This window comes from Papio anubis, chromosome 15, assembly GCF_008728515.1.
Source record: "Papio anubis isolate 15944 chromosome 15, Panubis1.0, whole genome shotgun sequence".
In the NCBI taxonomy this organism is placed as follows: Eukaryota; Metazoa; Chordata; class Mammalia; order Primates; family Cercopithecidae; genus Papio; species Papio anubis.
In genome coordinates, this window is record NC_044990.1 from 69402162 (window position 1) to 69421612 (window position 19451).

Sequence of the window (19451 nt, forward strand, 5' to 3'; positions counted from 1 at the left end):
TTTAGACATTACTTTATTGCTTTTGCATTACCAGCTAATCTTAATTTGCATGAGTTGTCTATTTTATAAAGACACTGAAGAGTGGATATGTCACCTGTTCTAGTAGTTAATACCGCTCAGCAACCTTTTTTTCTTATTTCTCCTTTAAATTCTCTCCATAGCTGTAACTTAAAGGCATTTACAATATAATTTGTGGTCAGCAGGGCACACTGTTTTCAGCATTTTGGGAGGCCAAGACGGGAGGATCGTTTGAGTCCAGGAGGCCGAGACCATCATGGGTAACATAAAAAGACCCAGTCTCCACAAAAAAAATAAAAAATTAGCCTCGCGCAGTGGTTTGCACCTATAATTCCAGCTACTAGGAAGACTGAGGCAAGAATATCACTTGAGCTTAGGAGGTTGAGGCTGCAATGAGCCATGATTGCATCACTGCACTCCAGACTGGGTGACAGAGCAGGACCCTGTCTCAAAATAATAATAAATAATAATAATAATAATAATAATAATTTGTGGTCAATTGAAAATAGATTTATTTATGCTGGAAACACTAAAAAACATAGATCACCCATATTATGTTTCAAGATAACAACAAATTGTGTTCAATGATGACAGTAAAATGGAGTGAGTTATGGTATCCACTTTTGATCCGCTAATAAAACATAACATGTTTGTGAAAGCACTGTACTGAATGACCCTAAACCTGTAAATAAACTAGTTAGATAACCAAGGTATTGTTTTCCCATTATCATGCAGTATCAAAAAGTTTTATGGATGATATTTAGGACTCCTGAAATTTAAGGCACAAGCTTAGATCAGGCTTATAATCCTGGTGCTCTAACCTTACACTCTTAGCACATAATCTAGAGTCTAGATATTGCTATTATGAAAGTTCATTACACCATACAATGGGCTTCTTAATTTTGAAAAGTTGTAAAATTAATTTCTAGGAAAAATATCTATTCCAATTTTTATTTTTGCCCTTATTTTATTTTGTCATGTAAACATTGATGGAATTCAGCTTATTAAACATTATTAAACTTTTTTTAGTATATGACTTCAAATGTATAATGTATCTAGGACCTTCTCATTAGTGAAAAGAAGATTGCTAAATATAAGATTTAAGTTTAATAAATTGCCTGGTAATTTTATCATAAAGCTTAGATATAGCATGTTCTCAAGTCATGAGGGATGTTTAGCCTTGTAAATTATTCTTGATGGGTTGAAAGATTAGACTAGTTTAGTGCTAAAACCCCTACCAACTCCATGATGTTATTATCGCTCCTCAGATTACTTCAGACTGAAACTGTTAGTATTCATTTCAACCTCTGCTTTTTTTCCAAAACCCTGTGTTAGGATACCTTATACATTAATTTAACTGTCATGCTTAAACTCTGTGAACTTTTGGATTACATCTAATTCATCTTTTTGCCCTCTTAGAGCACTCAGTACAATCCTTTAAACTCTCTCCTGCCAACCCCTTTTCACAAACACATGCAAAGAGAAAGGCAAAGAATGAGTGAGATTCTGCTGCCAGTTACTGGTGAGTTATATTTTCTCTAAATCACTGGATACTTGATTGTGATAAAACTCCAAGTTTCAGCTTCTTCTGCTGCACACTTACATGTTTCTGGACCTGTCATGACCTGTGACTTCCCTTCTGGTTGTCTGTCTCTGTGTGTTAGATGTTATTCCACAATCTATTCTATAAATTAAACTATAGAAATTCCATAGACTATTCCATAGTCTCCTAGAATTTTTCTAACACATCATAATATGTTACACAAAAAAATACTCCCACTACACATGCTAATCAGATGTACAGCCCTTCAGTGACTGTATAGGTCATCAGAGCCAACAATTTAGGTATGTTAGTAGGGTCAAAGTGTCTGCCTCCATATAGTCGTCAAATGAGATGCTATGATTAGAAACATCCTGTAGACATCTGCACAATGCAACGACGAAGGAATGAAACTATGTGGGATGAAGATATTTGGTACTCGTATTTTTCTAAGTTGAAAATCATGAGGTCATGGCTTATTCACTACCGAATACGGAATGGAGGAAAGTGAATGACTCAGCACATTTAGGTTTGCATGTGAAGTGCTTAACTCCAGGAACACTAAATTGCAGAAGCAAGTCATTACAGAGACAGCATTTTTAAGGTTTCTTAGGTCAAACAATTCTAGCCCTTTGATAAACAAGTAGCAAATGGGATCTTCTAAAAGAAGAAATGGGAAGATGAATAAGGCACCTCCTATTTGTCAAGCTTTTGACAGAATCTCACCTTATCCCCAGGCGGGAGTGGAGTGGCGCGATCTCGCCTCACTGCAACCTCCGCCTTCCGAATTCAGCCATTCTCCTGCCTCAGACTCCCGAGGCACCTGCCACCACGCCCAGCTAATTTTTGTATTTTTAGTAGAGACAGGGTTTCACCGTGTTAGCCAGGATGGTCTCGATCTCCTGACCTCGTGATCCACCCGCCTCAGCCTCCCAACGTGCTGGGATTACAGGCGTGAGCCACCACACCCGGCCTGGGCTTAATTTATTTATGCCTTTGGTCATAAGGCAACTCCACTTTTTGACTCTCCTTGTCAAGTCTTTCTGACAAACACTAATCTGATTTTAAGTCGCAGTTCATTAATTCGTGCCTTCTAGGAAGGCTTTTCTAATTATCACTCTTACACAAAAGTTTAATCAGTTATCCCTTCATTTTATTCCCATTGTACCCTGCACACACTTTTATGGAACAAATTTTTGTCGTATTTACTGTCTTTTGTATGTCACTTTTATACTCAAGGTGCCCTGGGGATACCTCTTCTTCATTTTTATAACTGAGCATCTGTGTGTCTGTGTTGGTGATTAACACGTGGGCTTTTATTGAATGTTGAATGAACACAGAATACACATGTAGCAGCGCCTTCAGGCATATAATCTGGAGCTAGACAGTCTTAACTGAAATCCTGCTTCTACCATTGCCATTGTCTGATACTGTTCAAATTAATTTCTTTGTGTTTCAGTTTTTCCTCAGTAAAAGTAAGGTAATAATATGATCTTTCCATTGTTGTGTCGGTGTTATTTTCAAGATTAAAGAGAGCATAATAAGGTTTTTAAGGGAGTAATTGTTAAAAATCAACATCTCTATCCAGTTATTCGGTGCTATTATAAATCTATGTCTTTAGATCAGACTTAAAGACATAATTGCAAATGGCAATAGATCTGATCAATAGGTAAAAGTTGCAGAGAACTGGATAATTATAATTATATTGCTCAATTAATGCATTCAGAAGTAAATATATAAGTTAAATGACAAACTTATACTAAAAATACAATTTGGGGCCACAGATTGGATGGTTCAAATAATTTTTTTTCTGGTTTGTTCTCTGTTAGTGTGGAATTCATTCCTTTTGTAGTAGAATGTATCCCAATACTAACAGATATGAAAGAGTTAAACCACAACCCTTGAACTACAAGGTTAAAAACTTAGGATTTTCTCCCCATTCACTGAAGCTGTAGACAGGAAACAGTCATAAAAGAAAGGAAAAGTGCTTGAGTAATGGAAGAAAGTTATTTGGCCTGGAACATATCATTTGTTTTTTCCTGTCTAACATTAGGGTGTTCTTTTAAAAAAAAGTTTCCAAGGAACAGCATAAGCTTTCATAGATATTTTCAAGCATTCTAGGGAACCTGAAGAAAGTCACTTGAGAGTTTACTTCCTGTAGTTTCTGCATTATGTGAGTTGCTTAACAGCATTTACGAATATAAATAAAAATAAGAAAAACAGATATAAATATATATTTGTCTATACATCTAAGAAAGAAAGGTTGTTACATAAGACTAAATTTGGGGTAACCAAAAAAAGGAAAAAGGAAAATTTTCTATCCAAGGCATAAGAGTATGGACCAGGCAATGATACAAAAGCAAAGAGAAGGCTTTAAAAAAGAGTGAAGAAGCAAATGAGATAAGGACAGACCTGCCACTCATGTTTCTCGGAAATATTTCCCCAATCCACAGGTAGGTTGGTGGTTAATATTAGAATCACATTTTAGTAATAACTATGTATTAGCCGGAACATAAATGTGAGTGTGAGGACTTAGGTTAGCCATTGCCAAGCTGTCAGTCTATGAAAGTCAGCATAGATTTTGATAAGTTTGCATTTAATAATTTTTTTCAGTCTTACATTACAAAACCCTTTCTTAGATCATTAAAGGTAGGTTTTAAACTATGGCAACAAGCGTTATGTGTGTTCAATAGTTATGCTTTACAGTTTGGTTTCTAGTAGGGGCCAAATTTTACACTCTGAACACCTAGTTTTAGAATAGCTAGAACTTTTGGTTTGGTACCGAACTTTTGGTTTGGTACCAACCCTAACATTGCATATAATAGAATTTATTTCTTGAAATAAATGAGTATGTGAATTTAAAATGTGAAAGGAATTTGGGAACAGTAATCAATTTACTTCACATATATCACTTATTTGAGGTAACAGGAAAAATTTAAAATAATTATTTTGACACAAATTGTTCAATGCAATGAAAATAGCAGTGCTATGGATGTGGCCATTGCTTGTATAATATTTCTTTTTTTATTACCCAGGATCCATTGATTTGTACTGGATATAAAATTTCCCCATCTGTTTATGTCAACAAACACAGTGCAGAAAATATATATATATATATACACACACACACACACACACACACTCAAATTACTAATGTTCATGTAACAGCACTATTAATATTAAAGCTTTAAGGTATGCTCATTCTAGAATTTCCATTTTATTGTCTCATTCTCATCAAGTATGATGATGATTCTTGAAGTTCTTGAGTCACTGGCATGCTACAGGTGACACTTTTGTGCATGTGTCCTATGAGTAAATCATCCAGGTAGAGAAACCCTCTTAACTGTGAGAGAACTGTACAAATTACTATAACAAAACTTTATTCAATGATTTCTTTTTTAAAACATATAGTTTGAGAGCAACTACCCAAACCTATCATCTCGTAGCTGTGTTTCTCTTAATTAATTAGAAAAATTATTACAGCAAAAATTTTTAAGTTACAAAATCAGGGAAAATATCATCCAGTTCTCTGCCTTTTGATTTGACTTACTTATCTCTTAAGTTCAAATAGTTATTGAAATTGGATTCAGTATATGTCGCTCAAACATTTACTGTTTTAAAACTCTGGCCTTACTGAAAGATTTCCAAAAGGCAATTTGGATTTCCACTCACTATATCTCTACGACTAAAGTCTCTCCAGTGAAATATGAAATGAGGATCTGGAGAGAAACAAAATTCATTTTATTATAAATTAAATATTTCATGGGCTGCTCACGACTAAATTGAACTAAATCTTATCTAATTTTTCTGTGTAGTCGAACAAACTAGACTTTAATAAATGATCAAAATGTCTTGCTAAAGAATTTGAAGAGTTTAAAACACAAATGTAAGAAATTGATAAACATATTTAGCATCAAATTAAAAATCTCTCTTTGGTGTTCAGTTTTCCTAAAATAAATCGTATCGTTAAAATTATAATTTTCATGTGTACAAGCCAGAAGGCAATTCTTGCTTAAAGAGCACAAAGTTTAACAAAATCCATTGAATCTATTTAGGTTTTCATGCTTTGTAAGCATTCTAGAGATTATTCCTTTTATTTCATAAATTATAGATATAGGTGGATTTAAAGTGCTTTTTTTCTTTCTTCTCTGTTTAATGAAAATCAGGAAATGTAGAATGTGCCATGATGAAATTCTTCATTTGGGGGGAAAAAAGCTAAATCTAATATGGTTTGATCCATTTGAGGAATTTGCATTGGAATGATGAATTACTACGTTAAATAAATTCTGGATTTTATAGCTATAAGCTCTTATATAATGATAGAAAATACTTTAGGAAATCTGTCACCTTCAAATGCATTAAAACGTTTATGGATGCTACTCCTAAGAGAATGATTCAAACGTTTTTAAATAAAGATGTACCTAACACTTCAATAGCATGAATAGAATCCGAATTTAGGAGCAACACTGGATTATAAAGAAATGCCCACTTACTCATCTCCTTAAACATTGGCAACATTTTAAAATGGCAATTCCAATTATATATAAAACCTTTCCTGGCTTTTGAAATCATATATGATATCACAATCATCCAATTTCCAATAAGACATTGTATTTCTTTCACATACCTCTCACTTAGCATTGTGATATGTGCTTACGTGTGTATCTGTCTCATCTGGTCTTAGGTATTATATTGCACCTCCTCAAACATGAACAGTAACATTTATCTTTTTTTATACCTCGCGGTGTGTGGCAGTGTCCTACCTTCAGCGAATGCTCAATAACTTTTCCAGCATCAAAGACTGGAGGAAAAAATTATCAAAATTCTGACTGCTTCCCTGGAGAAAATGGAATGTAACTCCCTGGTAATAATCCTCCACATCTAAAGTAAGAATTGAAGCAAAATAACTATTCGACTAGAAGGAACCCAAACAGATAGAAAAGCCCTGTCATTCACCTCCAGAAGTGCTGTGTGTGCCTCTGTGTGTGTGTGTGTGTGTGTGTCCCACTCAACTAAGGAGTTTTTTTTATTCATAATACAAATAACCACTCTCCCCACCCCATGGTTCTTTGTATTTCGACAAGATGGGGAAGGCTGGTGGTGAAAAATCAGAATGTGTGTATTTTGAAAAGGTTCCTTGAATGAGTCTAAAGTCCATAACTTCTTCACTTTGTCCTAGAAATTTAACATATTACTAGTTAATTAATAATATGAAAATACTACTATGTCTCCTATTAAGAACTAACTGAATGCAGATTGTCTAGAAGTAATCCAGTTTTCCTGTGGATTCTTGTGACCTTGGTCAACAGTGTAAACCTTCAGTGTATACTAATGGAGTTATATCCTTGACACGTACATTGATAGAATATACAAACATACACTATTAGAATGGCATGTAGTATTTGTAGTCCTCATCTATCAAGGTCCTCATGGCTATCTACAAGGTAAACCCATTGGAGCAGATATGGTAAAAACTCACAGGAGAAGCACCCGAGTATTACAATATGAATGAAATCAAATATAAAAATATTAAAATATTTTGATTTAAACATAAAAAAATTTAAGAATGCAAAGAAAACTATATGACCCCAAAGAACAATGTTAAAATAAAGGTGACACAAACTTTGATTCAAATATGAATGAGATTTTGGTCAGATTATCCCACCAACTGGCATACTTAAAAATTCATGTTTAATTTCAAAACTCTTTTCAGTTTTTGTGACTGTACAATATCTGTTCAAGATACTTATGTTAACAAGTCAGTCAGTCAGTCAAATAAACAGTCAAAAACACAGAAAAGAATTTGAATATATTGATTAACTATAGCTCCACAGAGGCTATGCTAGGTGCCTTGAAATGTCATGTTTCATGTAATCCTACCAACAAGTTAAACAAGCCCATTCTCTAGATGAGAAAACTATGGATCCAGGGAGTTGAAATACAGATGCACAATTTCATTGACCTAATAGCAACAGACTCAAAATTGAAAACCAAGTATGAATGCTCTAAAATTTGTATTCTTTTCACTATTACTATATATCAAGGATTTGCATGTATGGTCCATAGGCCTAATCTAGACTGCTTTACCCTGTGAACTAAGAATGGTCTTACATTTTTAAATAATTTTTTAAAAAATACAAAAGAATACTATTCCCTGACACACTGAAATTCAGATTTTAATGTCCATAAGTAAAGCTTTATTGAAACACAACCACAACCATTCATTTAAGTCTTGCCTCTGATTGTTTTTGTTTTTTGTTTTTTTGAGACTGAGTCTCCCTCTGTTGCCCAGGCTGGAGTACAGCAGCACGATCTCGGCTCACTGCAGCCTCCACCTCCTGGGTTCAAGCAATTCTCCTGCTTCAGCTTCCCAAGTAGCTGGGACTACAGGCGTGTGCCATCATGCCCAGTTAATTTTTGTATTTTTAGTAAAGATGGGGTTTAACCATGTTGGCCAGGCTGGTCTCGAACTCCTGACCTCTGGTGATCCACCCACCTCAGTCCCCCAAAGTGCTGGGATTACAGGCATGAGCCACCACGCCCAGCCACCTCTGGCTGTTTTCATGTTACAGCATTGGAGTTGAATAGCTGCAACCGAGATTGCATGGCCTACAAAGCTGTAAGTATTCATGGTCTGGCTCCTCACAGAAAAAGTTTGCAGACCCCAGGTATATATTTTTACTTCCCCATTAATGCACGCTTGTGGTCATAGATGTGGTCTAAATACAAAGTGTATCCACACACAAAAAAAAGACCATTGATGTGTTTTAAACACAAAGTGTATCCACACACACAAAAAAGACAATTTTATTCCAAAGCTACTGATGAGTAATACTTTTAAAGAACAATAATGCGTCAGAAGGACAACTCCTTTCCACACAATTTAGAGTTCATTGGCTTGAAAGCTTCTTTGAAGGCTTGCAGCACTTAATACATGCATGTATTAAATCTCTCAGGTTTACTTGGCCTGAGTGTTGTGTAAGAGATCTTGGAAGCAACTTATCACAGAAGAATTTGTCACTGATTATCTCTTTTTCAGATGTGTTGTGGAGCTAAAGTGAAGTCAAGGGTGATAATGCTGACAGGGTATTTACCAAGTGGTGGAGAATCAGCCAGCTGGTGATAAAAGGATTTGTAGTCTCTGCCACATCATGCCCTTTTCTGAAGCCCAATCCTATACCCCACCCCACCCCAGCAACCAGTTTCTGTGGAGTCTAAAGCTTATAAAATTTGAAGGACCCTCTTTAAGAAAAAGAAGACAAAACTACAAATACAAAATTAGACATATGGTCTTGGAGGAGCTCGGGCAATTGAGGGATCCTGAGATTTAAACTTCATTAGTTTCAGGAGAATAAACTTTTACCCCTGCAGAAAAGAGAGAGGGTGGAGGCACCAGAGAGAGAGTGGCCATATTCATCCACATGCTAGCCAGGCAAAAACGTCAGTTTAATAGATTCCATTGTAAAGCAGAGTTTGCATATTTCAGTAGCATCCTGAATTAGGAAAGCACATTTCATATAACTTCAATGTCTTCAGCAAGTAAAGTCCTACTAGACTTTTTTTTTAAATTTTCTAAAAAAAATTAAAAACCCAGCTGAGGAAAAAACAGCTATACTAGCTCAAAAAACAGATGGCTGCAGAAGTGTAATTCTTCCCAGTTTCACTTCAGTCCACTCCTGCTCTGCTTTCTTCTAGTTCCTTTTGAGGTTTAAACTCAAAACTACAAACTAAAGCAGCTGCATGCAATCTTCTGGACTCACAGTGTGTCCAAAGCTTCAGAGAAGCAACCCTGTCTCTGGACAGCCCGACTCCCTTCGCCCACTTCAGAACAAGTGCCAGTCATTCCGTGAACATTTCCTATCCTCTTTTCTCTACTCACTTCCAGATTTTTTCCTTCACTTTCTTCACCTTTGATTCCAGGTTTCTTCCAAACACAAAAAGGTTTCTTTTTTTGTGGGAAGTAGTTGACTGACACTAAGGGCCGAAGCCAGAATAAAATAGGAAAGAAGGGACCAGATGGTGCGGAAGTAAGAATTAGTCCTAGGTCTGGGTGGAAGCCAGATCTGAAAAAGCAACAGAGTTGGAAGGTCTGAAGTAAAAGACCCCAGTGATGATCCTGCTGACTGAGATGGTCACTGTTACCGCTAGGAAAGAAGATGAAGGGTTTCTGCTGCTTACATGCCTTTGAGTGAAGCAAATGCTTTCAAATGTCAAAGGGAAGCATGGGATAAAGGAAAGATGCAGGCTGAAGACTTGACGAGGATTTGGCCTGAGTACCACTCTCTCTATTACCAGCTATGTAAGCTCTCAAAAATCAGTTCTTTTAAAATTGATAGATTATTGGTAATTATTCCTCCCAGAGATAAATGTTGTCAATAAGAAGTGAGACAAAGGGTTTGGAGGGCTCAGTGCCATTCCTGGTATAATGATATTTGAGGACATTAGGTACCACAGCTTTCAGAATGCTACCTTTCCTTAGGAACCTCTCCAACCAGTTACCTGGCATTCCCAAGCTTTCCAATTTACTTCCTGAATGCAGTCCTAAACACCCACCCAAGGTGATGCTAGAGACCCGCCCTGCCTCTCAGGATTCTGATCTGTGCTGAGTATCTTCCATTTACACCCCGATTTAGAACTTTTCTTGACTCCTTCCACCCTGCTTAGCACTCTGCTGGCCGCATTCCCTTGCTTGTTGAGTTCACCACACTAGTCAGCATCAGCAGGAGATGGAGAGTGAGACGGTGTTTACTCCCCCAGCAATCTTACTGCTCAGAACTATTCCTCTGTAACCACGGCTCCCGATGGGCAAAGCCTCTTGAGCTGCTCCAGGTCTGTGTGGGCTCCAGCAGTGACTCTATTTCCTCCTTTAGTCCCTTCGACTGCTTCACCTGCTATTCTTTGGACACCTCCCTCAATATCCATTTTTGTTCTCTCAAGCAGTCCCTTCATTGCTGCCTACAACTTTTAAACACAGTCCCTTCCTTAAATTACCTGCATTTGAACCATCAACTAAATTCCTCTAATTGGAACCCAGAGTTTTGATTGTCATCTGTAGTTAGTAATATGGTATTTGGGGAAATGTGTTCATAAATAAGTTAGTTTGTAGCAAGCTAACCAATCACTGTTGACCAGGAACTGTTTCCTTCTTTCTCCAAGTCAAGATTTTCCGAAACAAACAAACAGACAAAACCCACACATCCAACCAGAAAGGAGTCCAGAGGAAAGAGAAAGGACACCCTTTTAAGGAATAAAACCCCCAGAGATTTTCACTGAGGTCACAGATGTTCCAGGCACATCCTACTGTCTTGGAAAAATTTATCTTGCAGGAAAACAAGTTATATGTTTTATTCAATGGCATAATAACATATAACCTGCTTAGTTATATGTGATATATGAAAAATAATCTGTCCTTCACTAGCTTCACTATATAGAATCACTACATGTTTGGTTTTTCAGAAAATTCAATTTACCCTTCAATGAGATGAAATTGTTTTAAATTTCACAGATGTGAAAATACTTAAATTATAAACATTATCAAACCTCATTTGAAAACTCATTTTTATTTTATGAAAAGGAGGACTTCGATAACCATAATTCTTACATTTTCATACATACTAGGAAACAAGAAATGTTAAAAAGGAAAAGAAAAGACATGTTCACAGAATTACAGTTTATAATATCCAGGAGTGAGTCTAACATAACAAAAAGATCAAGAATGTAGTGAAGTTCTATTATCATCTCTCTCGTGATACTAAACATGGCAAGTAATTTTATATTCAAAAAAAGTTTGCAATTTCCAGAGCCATAATTAATAAGCAGTCTGTTTGTAGCTGCTAAGAATGCCAAAAACACTATTTCAAGATTCAGATTCAGAAGAGGAGAAATGATTTTGCTCTTGACAAAGGGTCCTAATTTAGTTATCTTTCCCATTCAAATACTTCCTTTGTCAACCTCGTCCAGTAATCTAATCTAAGTATACGTTGGCAGGCTTCCCTTGTGCTTTCGTGTGCATTTCAGACATCAACAGGGAGGAGAGAAGAAAGAGCTAGTATACATGCAAAGCCACCAGTCCAATGTCAAGTAAAACAAGAAATACTGAGACTTCCAGAGAAGAAGTCATGTTTCAGTTGAGGCCACTGCACAATCCTAGTGGGCACCAACAGACATGACAGCCCTGGATCTGAGAGCAGCTTTGTACAGCATTCCCTGCAGCACTTCCATGTAGAAATGTAGGCTGTGCACAGTTATGCTGACCACCTAATTGAGGACAGAACAATGATGTCATCAAGAACATCAATAAATTTTCTTGTAGGACAATGTCTGGAGAAATTGGAATCAGGGAAGATGAAAGAGGTTCTTTTCTTATGCATAGAGTAGAACAAACAGGAAAACAACATGTAGTAGTGTCCATTGTTGCTCATGCCCAGTTCTTTCGCTTGTTTGAAAACTACAACTAACTACATTTTTGCTTGCATATACAGTATATGCACTCTAACCATGAGATCTGAATTGAATTGAATACTTTTGGTTGTAAAACTACTATGGACTTTCTCTCTTTTCCGTATGTCCCTGTTTATGCCTGTATGACATTTCAATGCTAAATTAAGAATTATGGCATAATGTTTTGCTAATTTTCTAGATGTCCAATTAAACCAAATAGTTTATCACTATTGGTTACAAATGTTGATGTATTATAACACAGAGGTTGTAAAATAACATTCTTTCCAGTCCATTGACAGGGTTTGTACAGTTTTAACAATTAAGTCTTCATTTAAAAATTGAGGGATGTCATTGTGGAAAGTAGTGTGGTGATTCATCTAAGAGCTAAAAACGGAACTATCATTTTACTCAGCAATCCTATTACTGAGTATACAGCCAAAGGAATATAAATTATTCTATGATGAAGACACATGCATGTGAATGTTCATTGCAGCACTATTCACAAGAGCAAAGGCATGGAATCAACACAAATGCCATCAATGACAGATTGGATAAAGAAAATGCGGTACATATACACCATGGAACACTATGCAGCCATAAAAAAAGAATGAGATTATGCCTTTTACAGGAATATGGATGGAGCTGGAGGCCATTTTCCATAGAAAGCTAATGCAGGAATAGAAAATCAAATACCACATATTCTCACACATAAGTGGGAGCTAAATGATGAGAACTCATGGTCCCAAAGAGGAGAACAAAAGACACTGGGGCCTACTTGAGGGTGGAAGGTGTGAAGAGAGAGAGGAGTTGAAAAAGTAACTACTGAGTACTAGGCTGAGTACCTGGGAGACAAAATAATTTGTACAACAAACTCCTGTAACATGAGTTTACCTATATTACAAACCTTCACATGTATCCCTGAACCTAAAATAAAAGTTAAAATAAAAAGTCAAAAACAGGCAAAAAAATGAAAAAAAGCTCAACATTGCTGATCATTAGAGAAATGCAAATGAAAACCACAATAAGATACCATCTCACACCAGTCAGAATGGTGCTTATTAAAAAGTCAGGAAACAACAGATGCTGGCGAGGCTGTGGAGAAATAGGAACGTGTTTACACTGTTGGTGGGAATGTTCAACCATTGTGGAAGACAGTGTGGCAATTCCTCAAGAATTTAACCAAAAATACCATTTGACCCAGCAATCACATTACTAGGTATATACTCAAAGGAATATAAGTCATTCTACTATAAAGACACATGCACACGTATGTTTATTGCAGCACTATTTACAATAGCAAAGACATGGAACCAGCCCAAATGGTCCATCAATGATAGATTAGATAAAGAAAATGTGCTGTATATACACCATGGAATACTATGCAGCCATAAAAAGGAATGAATCATGTCCTTTGTGGGGACTTGGATGAAGATGGAAGCCATCATCCTCAGCAAACTAACACAGGAACAAAAAACCAAAAACTGCATGTTCTCACTCATAAGTGGGTGTTGAACAATGAGAACACATGGACACAAGGAGGGGAACAGCACACACTGGGTCCGTGAGGGTGGGAGGAGGGGAGGGAGAGCATCAGGACAAACAGCTGATGCATGCTGGACTTAAAACCTAGATGAAGGGTTAATAGGTGCAGTAAACCACTATGGCATGTGTATACCTGTGTAACAAACCTGCATGTTCTGCACATGTATCCTGGAACTTACAGTAAAACAAAGATTTTTAAATAAGACAGAAAAAAAGAAATAATACACAATGGAGGGATGTCAAATAATTTAAATTTCAGAGTTTTTATAAAATCAGATCTCACAACACCGGGTCTCCATTCTTCTGAGACAGTAATCAGCCTGAGAAAGGTGGAAGCCAGCATTCCCTCTTCTTGAAAGCTTCCTTTGTTTTGAGGGGCACCACACCTTCTTTGTTTTCTTCTTGATTCACTGGTGGTTCTTCTCCCATCATTTTGCCTACCTCCTCCAACTTTAAATGTTGTTATTCCTCAGGACTCTGTTCTAGGTCCCGAAGAAGGTTCTTTAGGTGTTTGTTTGTTTGTTTGTTTGTTTGAGACAGAATTTCGCCCTTGTTGCCTAAGCTAGAGTGCAATGGCGGGATCTCAACTCACTACCACCTCCGCATCCCAGGTTCAAGCAATTCTCCTGCCTCAGCCTCCCAAGTAACTGGGATTACAGGTGCCCACCACCATGCCCAGCTAATTATTTTGTATTTTTAGTAGAAACAGGGTTTCACCATGTTAGCCAGGCTGGTCTCAAACTCCTGATCTCAGGTGATCTGCCTGCCTCGGCCTCCCAAAGTGCTGGGATTACAGGCATGAGCCACAGCGCAGGGCCAGAAGGTTCTTTTTCTTTTTTTTTTTTTTTTTTTTTTTTAACCTTAAATTTATTTTTTTTTTAATTTATTTATTATTATTATACTGTAAGTTGTAGGGTACATGTGCATAACGTGCAGGTTTGTTACATATGTATACTTGTGCCTTGTTGGTGTGCTGCACCCATCAACTCGTCATTTACATCAGGTATAACTCCCAATGCAATCCCTCCCCCCTCCCCCCTCCCCATGATAGGCCCCAGTGTGTGATGTTCCCCTTCCCGAGTCCAAGTGATCTCATTGTTCAGTTCCCACCTATGAGTGAGAACATGCGGTGTTTGGTTTTCTGTTCTTGTGATAGTTTGCTAAGAATGATGGATTCCAGCTGCATCCATGTCCCTACAAAGGACACAAACTCATCCTTTTTGATGGCTGCATAGTATTCCATGGTGTATATGTGCCACATTTTCTTAATCCAATCTGTCACTGATGGACATTTGGGTTGATTCCAAGTCTTTGCTATTGTGAATAGTGCTGCAATAAACATACGTGTGCATGTGTCTTTAGAGCAGCATGATTTATAATCCTTTGGGTATATACCCAGTAATGGGATGGCTGGGTCATATGGTACATCTAGTTCTAGATCCTTGAGGAATCGCCATACTGTTTTCCATAATGGTTGAACTAGTTTACAATCCCACCAACAGTGTAAAAGTGTTCCTATTTCTCCACATCCTCTCCAGCACCTGTTGTTTCCTGACTTTTGAATGATCGCCATTCTAACTGGTGTGAGATGGTATCTCATTGTGGTTTTGATTTGCATTTCTCTGATGGCCAGTGATGATGAGCATTTTTTCATGTGTTTGTTGGCTGTATGAATGTCTTCTTTTGAGAAATGTCTATTCATATCCTTTGCCCACTTTTTGATGGGGTTGTTTGTTTTTTTCTTGTAAATTTGTTTGAGTTCTTTGTAGGTTCTGGATATTAGCCCTTTGTCAGATGAGTAGATTGCAAAAATTTTCTCCCATTCTGTAGGTTGCCTGTTCACTTTGATGGTAGTTTCTTTTGCTGTGCAGAAGCTCTTTAGTTTAATGAGATCCCATTTGTCAATTTTGGCTTTTGCTGCCGTTGCTTTTGGTGTTTTAGACATGAAGTCTTTGCCCATGCCTATGTCCTGAATGGTACTACCTAGGTTTTCCTCTAGGATTTTTATGGTATTAGGTCTAACATTTAAGTCTCTAATCCATCTTGAATTAATTTTCGTATAAGGAGTAAGGAAAGGATCCAGTTTCAGCTTTCTACTTATGGCTAGCCAATTTTCCCAGCACCATTTATTAAATAGGGAATCCTTTCCCCATTTCTTGTTTCTCTCAGGTTTGTCAAAGATCAGATGGCTGTAGATGTGTGGTATTATTTCTGAGGACTCTGTTCTATTCCATTGGTCTATATCTCTGTTTTGGTACCAGTACCATGCTGTTTTGGTTACTGTAGCCTTGTAGTATAGTTTGAAGTCAGGTAGCGTGATGCCTCCAGCTTTGTTCTTTTGACTTAGGATTGTCTTGGAGATGCGGGCTCTTTTTTGGTTCCATATGAACTTTAAAGCAGTTTTTTCCAATTCTGTGAAGAAACTCATTGGTAGCTTGATGGGGATGGCATTGAATCTATAAATTACCTTGGGCAGTATGGCCATTTTCACGATATTGATTCTTCCTATCCATGAGCATGGTATGTTCTTCCATTTGTTTGTGTCCTCTTTTATTTCACTGAGCAGTGGTTTGTAGTTCTCCTTGAAGAGGTCCTTTACATCCCTTGTAAGTTGGATTCCTAGGTATTTGATTCTCTTTGAAGCAATTGTGAATGGAAGTTCATTCATGATTTGGCTCTCTGTTTGTCTGTTACTGGTGTATAAGAATGCTTGTGATTTTTGCACATTAATTTTGTATCCTGAGACTTTGCTGAAGTTGCTTATCAGCTTAAGGAGATTTTGGGCTGAGACAATGGGGTTTTCTAAATATACAATCATGTCATCTGCAAACAGGGACAATTTGACTTCTTCTTTTCCTAACTGAATACCCCTGATTTCTTTCTCTTGCCTAATTGCCCTAGCCAGAACTTCCAACACTATGTTGAATAGGAGTGGTGAGAGAGGGCATCCCTGTCTTGTGCCAGTGTTCAAAGGGAATTTTTCCAGTTTTTGCCCATTCAGTATGATATTGGCTGTGGGTTTGTCATAAATAGCTCTTATTATTTTGAGGTACGTTCCATCAATACCGAATTTATTGAGCGTTTTTAGCATGAAGGGCTGTTGAATTTTGTCAAAAGCCTTTTCTGCATCTATTGAGATAACCATGTGGTTCTTGTCTTTGGTTCTGTTTATATGCTGGATTATGTTTATTGATTTGCGAATGTTGAACCAGCCTTGCATCCCAGGGATGAAGCCCACTTGATCATGGTGGATAAGCTTTTTGATGTGTTGCTGAATCCGGTTTGCCAGTATTTTATTGAGGATTTTTGCATCGATGTTCATCAGGGATATTGGTCTAAAATTCTCTTTTTTTGTTGTATCTCTGCCAGGCTTTGGTATCAGGATGATGTTGGCCTCATAAAATGAGTTAGGGAGGATTCCCTCTTTTTCTATTGATTGGAATAGTTTCAGAAGGAATGGTACCAACTCCTCCTTGTACCTCTGGTAGAATTCAGCTGTGAATCCATCTGGTCCTGGACTTTTTTTGGTTGGTAGGCTATTAATTGTTGCCTCAATTTCAGAGCCTGCTATTGGTCTATTCAGGGATTCAACTTCTTCCTGGTTTAGTCTTGGAAGAGTGTAAGTGTCCAGGAAATTATCCATTTCTTCTAGATTTTCCAGTTTATTTGCGTAGAGGTGTTTATAGTATTCTCTGATGGTAGTTTGTATTTCTGTGGGGTCGGTGGTGATATCCCCTTTATCATTTTTAATTGCGTCGATTTGATTCTTCTCTCTTTTCTTCTTTATTAGTCTTGCTAGTGGTCTGTCAATTTTGTTGATCTTTTCAAAAAACCAACTCCTGGATTCATTGATTTTTTGGAGGGTTTTTTGTGTCTCTATCTCCTTCAGTTCTGCTCTGATCTTAGTTATTTCTTGCCTTCTGCTAGCTTTCGAATGTGTTTGCTCTTGCTTCTCTAGTTCTTTTAATTGCGATGTTAGAGTGTCAATTTTAGATCTTTCCTGCTTTCTCTTGTGGGCATTTAGTGCTATAAATTTCCCTCTACACACTGCTTTAAATGTGTCCCAGAGATTCTGGTATGTTGTATCTTTGTTCTCATTGGTTTCAAAGAACATCTTTATTTCTGCCTTCATTTCGTTATGTACCCAGTAGTCATTCAGGAGCAGGTTGTTCAGTTTCTATGTAGTTGAGCGGTTTTGATTGAGTTTCTTAGTCCTGAGTTCTAGTTTGATTGCACTGTGGTCTGAGAGACAGTTTGTAATAATTTCTGTTCTTGTACATTTGCTGAGGAGTGCTTTACTTCCAATTACGTGGTCAATTTTGGAATAAGTACGATGTGGTGCTGAGAAGAATGTATATTCTGTTGATTTGGGGTGGAGAGTTCTATAGATGTCTATTAGGTCTGCTTGCTGCAGAGATGAGTTCAATTCCTGGATATCCTTGTTAACTTTCTGTCTCGTTGATCTGTCTAATGTTGACAGTGGAGTGTTGAAGTCTCCCATTATTATTGTATGGGAGTCTAAGTCTCTTTGTAAGTCTCTAAGGACTTGCTTTATGAATCTGGGTGCTCCTGTATTGGGTGCATATATATTTAGGATAGTTAGCTCTTCCTGTTGAATTGATCCCTTTACCATTATGTAATGGCCTTCTTTGTCTCTTTTGATCTTTGATGGTTTAAAGTCTGTTTTATCAGAGACTAGGATTGCAACCCCTGCTTTTTTTTGTTCTCCATTTGCTTGGTAAATCTTCCTCCATCCCTTTATTTTGAGCCTATGTATGTCTCTGCGTGTGAGATGGGTCTCCTGAATACAGCAGACTGATGGGTCTTGACTCTTTATCCAGTTTGCCAGTCTGTGTCTCTTAATTGGAGCATTTAGTCCATTTACATTTAAGGTTAAGATTGTTATGTGTGAACTTGATCCTGCCATTATGATATTAACTGGTTATTTTGCTCATTAGTTGATATAGTTTCTTCCTAGCCTCGATGGTCTTTACATTTTGGCATGTTTTTGAGATGGCTGGTACCGGTTGTTCCTTTCCATGTTTAGTACTTCCAAATGTTTTTGCTAAGCAAATCTCAATCACTCATACAATATATGTTTTATATATTATGTACCATGCTTCCCCTTATCTTTAGGAAATATGTTCCAAGATGCCCAGTGAATGCCTGAAACCATGAATAGTACCAGGCCCAATTGCCATCAATCAGAACACATTTCTGTTCATGTCTTCTACCCACAGATGTAATGTCTTTTCCATTAACTAAGCACTTATTGCACAATGTGTTGGAAACTTTTGCAGTCTGACATGTAACAGTAAAATTAGCATAAATTTCTCTTCCCTTCTTCACAATTTTACAAATAAAAGATTGATTCTCACAGTACGATTTAGCAACCTACGCATGAGATTCTTTTTTCTTTCCTTATAAAGAAGTTTCACCTTTTCACTTAAAGGAAAAGCACTTTATGGCTTCTTTTGGCACATTTAAATGGCCTGCAGCACTACTCTTGGCTTTGGGACTATGATGAGGTAAAATAAGGATGACTTGACCACAGCACTGAGACACCACAAGTCAATCTGATCACCAAGCAGGATGAAGTGAGACAGCACGCGATTTCATCATGCTACTCAGAATGGTGTGCAATTTCAAACTTATGAATGGTTTATTTCTGGAATTTTCACTTTCATATTTTCCTATTGCAGTTGACCTGATGTAACTGAAACTGCTGAAAGCGAAACCCTGGATAAGTGGGGGACTAGTGTGTGTGTGTGTGTGTGCGCGCGCGTGTGTGTGTGTATGTGTGTGTGTGTGTGAGAGAGAGAGAAACAACCCAAAACGTTCTATTTCCAAAACAGTCCATTTCCACTGTTCTTCTTTCCTGTCCTCTCTTTTTCTTGTACACTCATCTTCA

General features: G+C 37.3%; 1 long non-coding RNA gene across 5 annotated transcripts in view; it reads right to left on the reverse strand.

Annotated features, from left to right (window-relative positions):
• The window catches only part of LOC103879390, a 221565-nt gene that overhangs the window by 107930 nt on the left and 94184 nt on the right, over positions 1-19451 (reverse strand). The window lies entirely within an intron of this gene.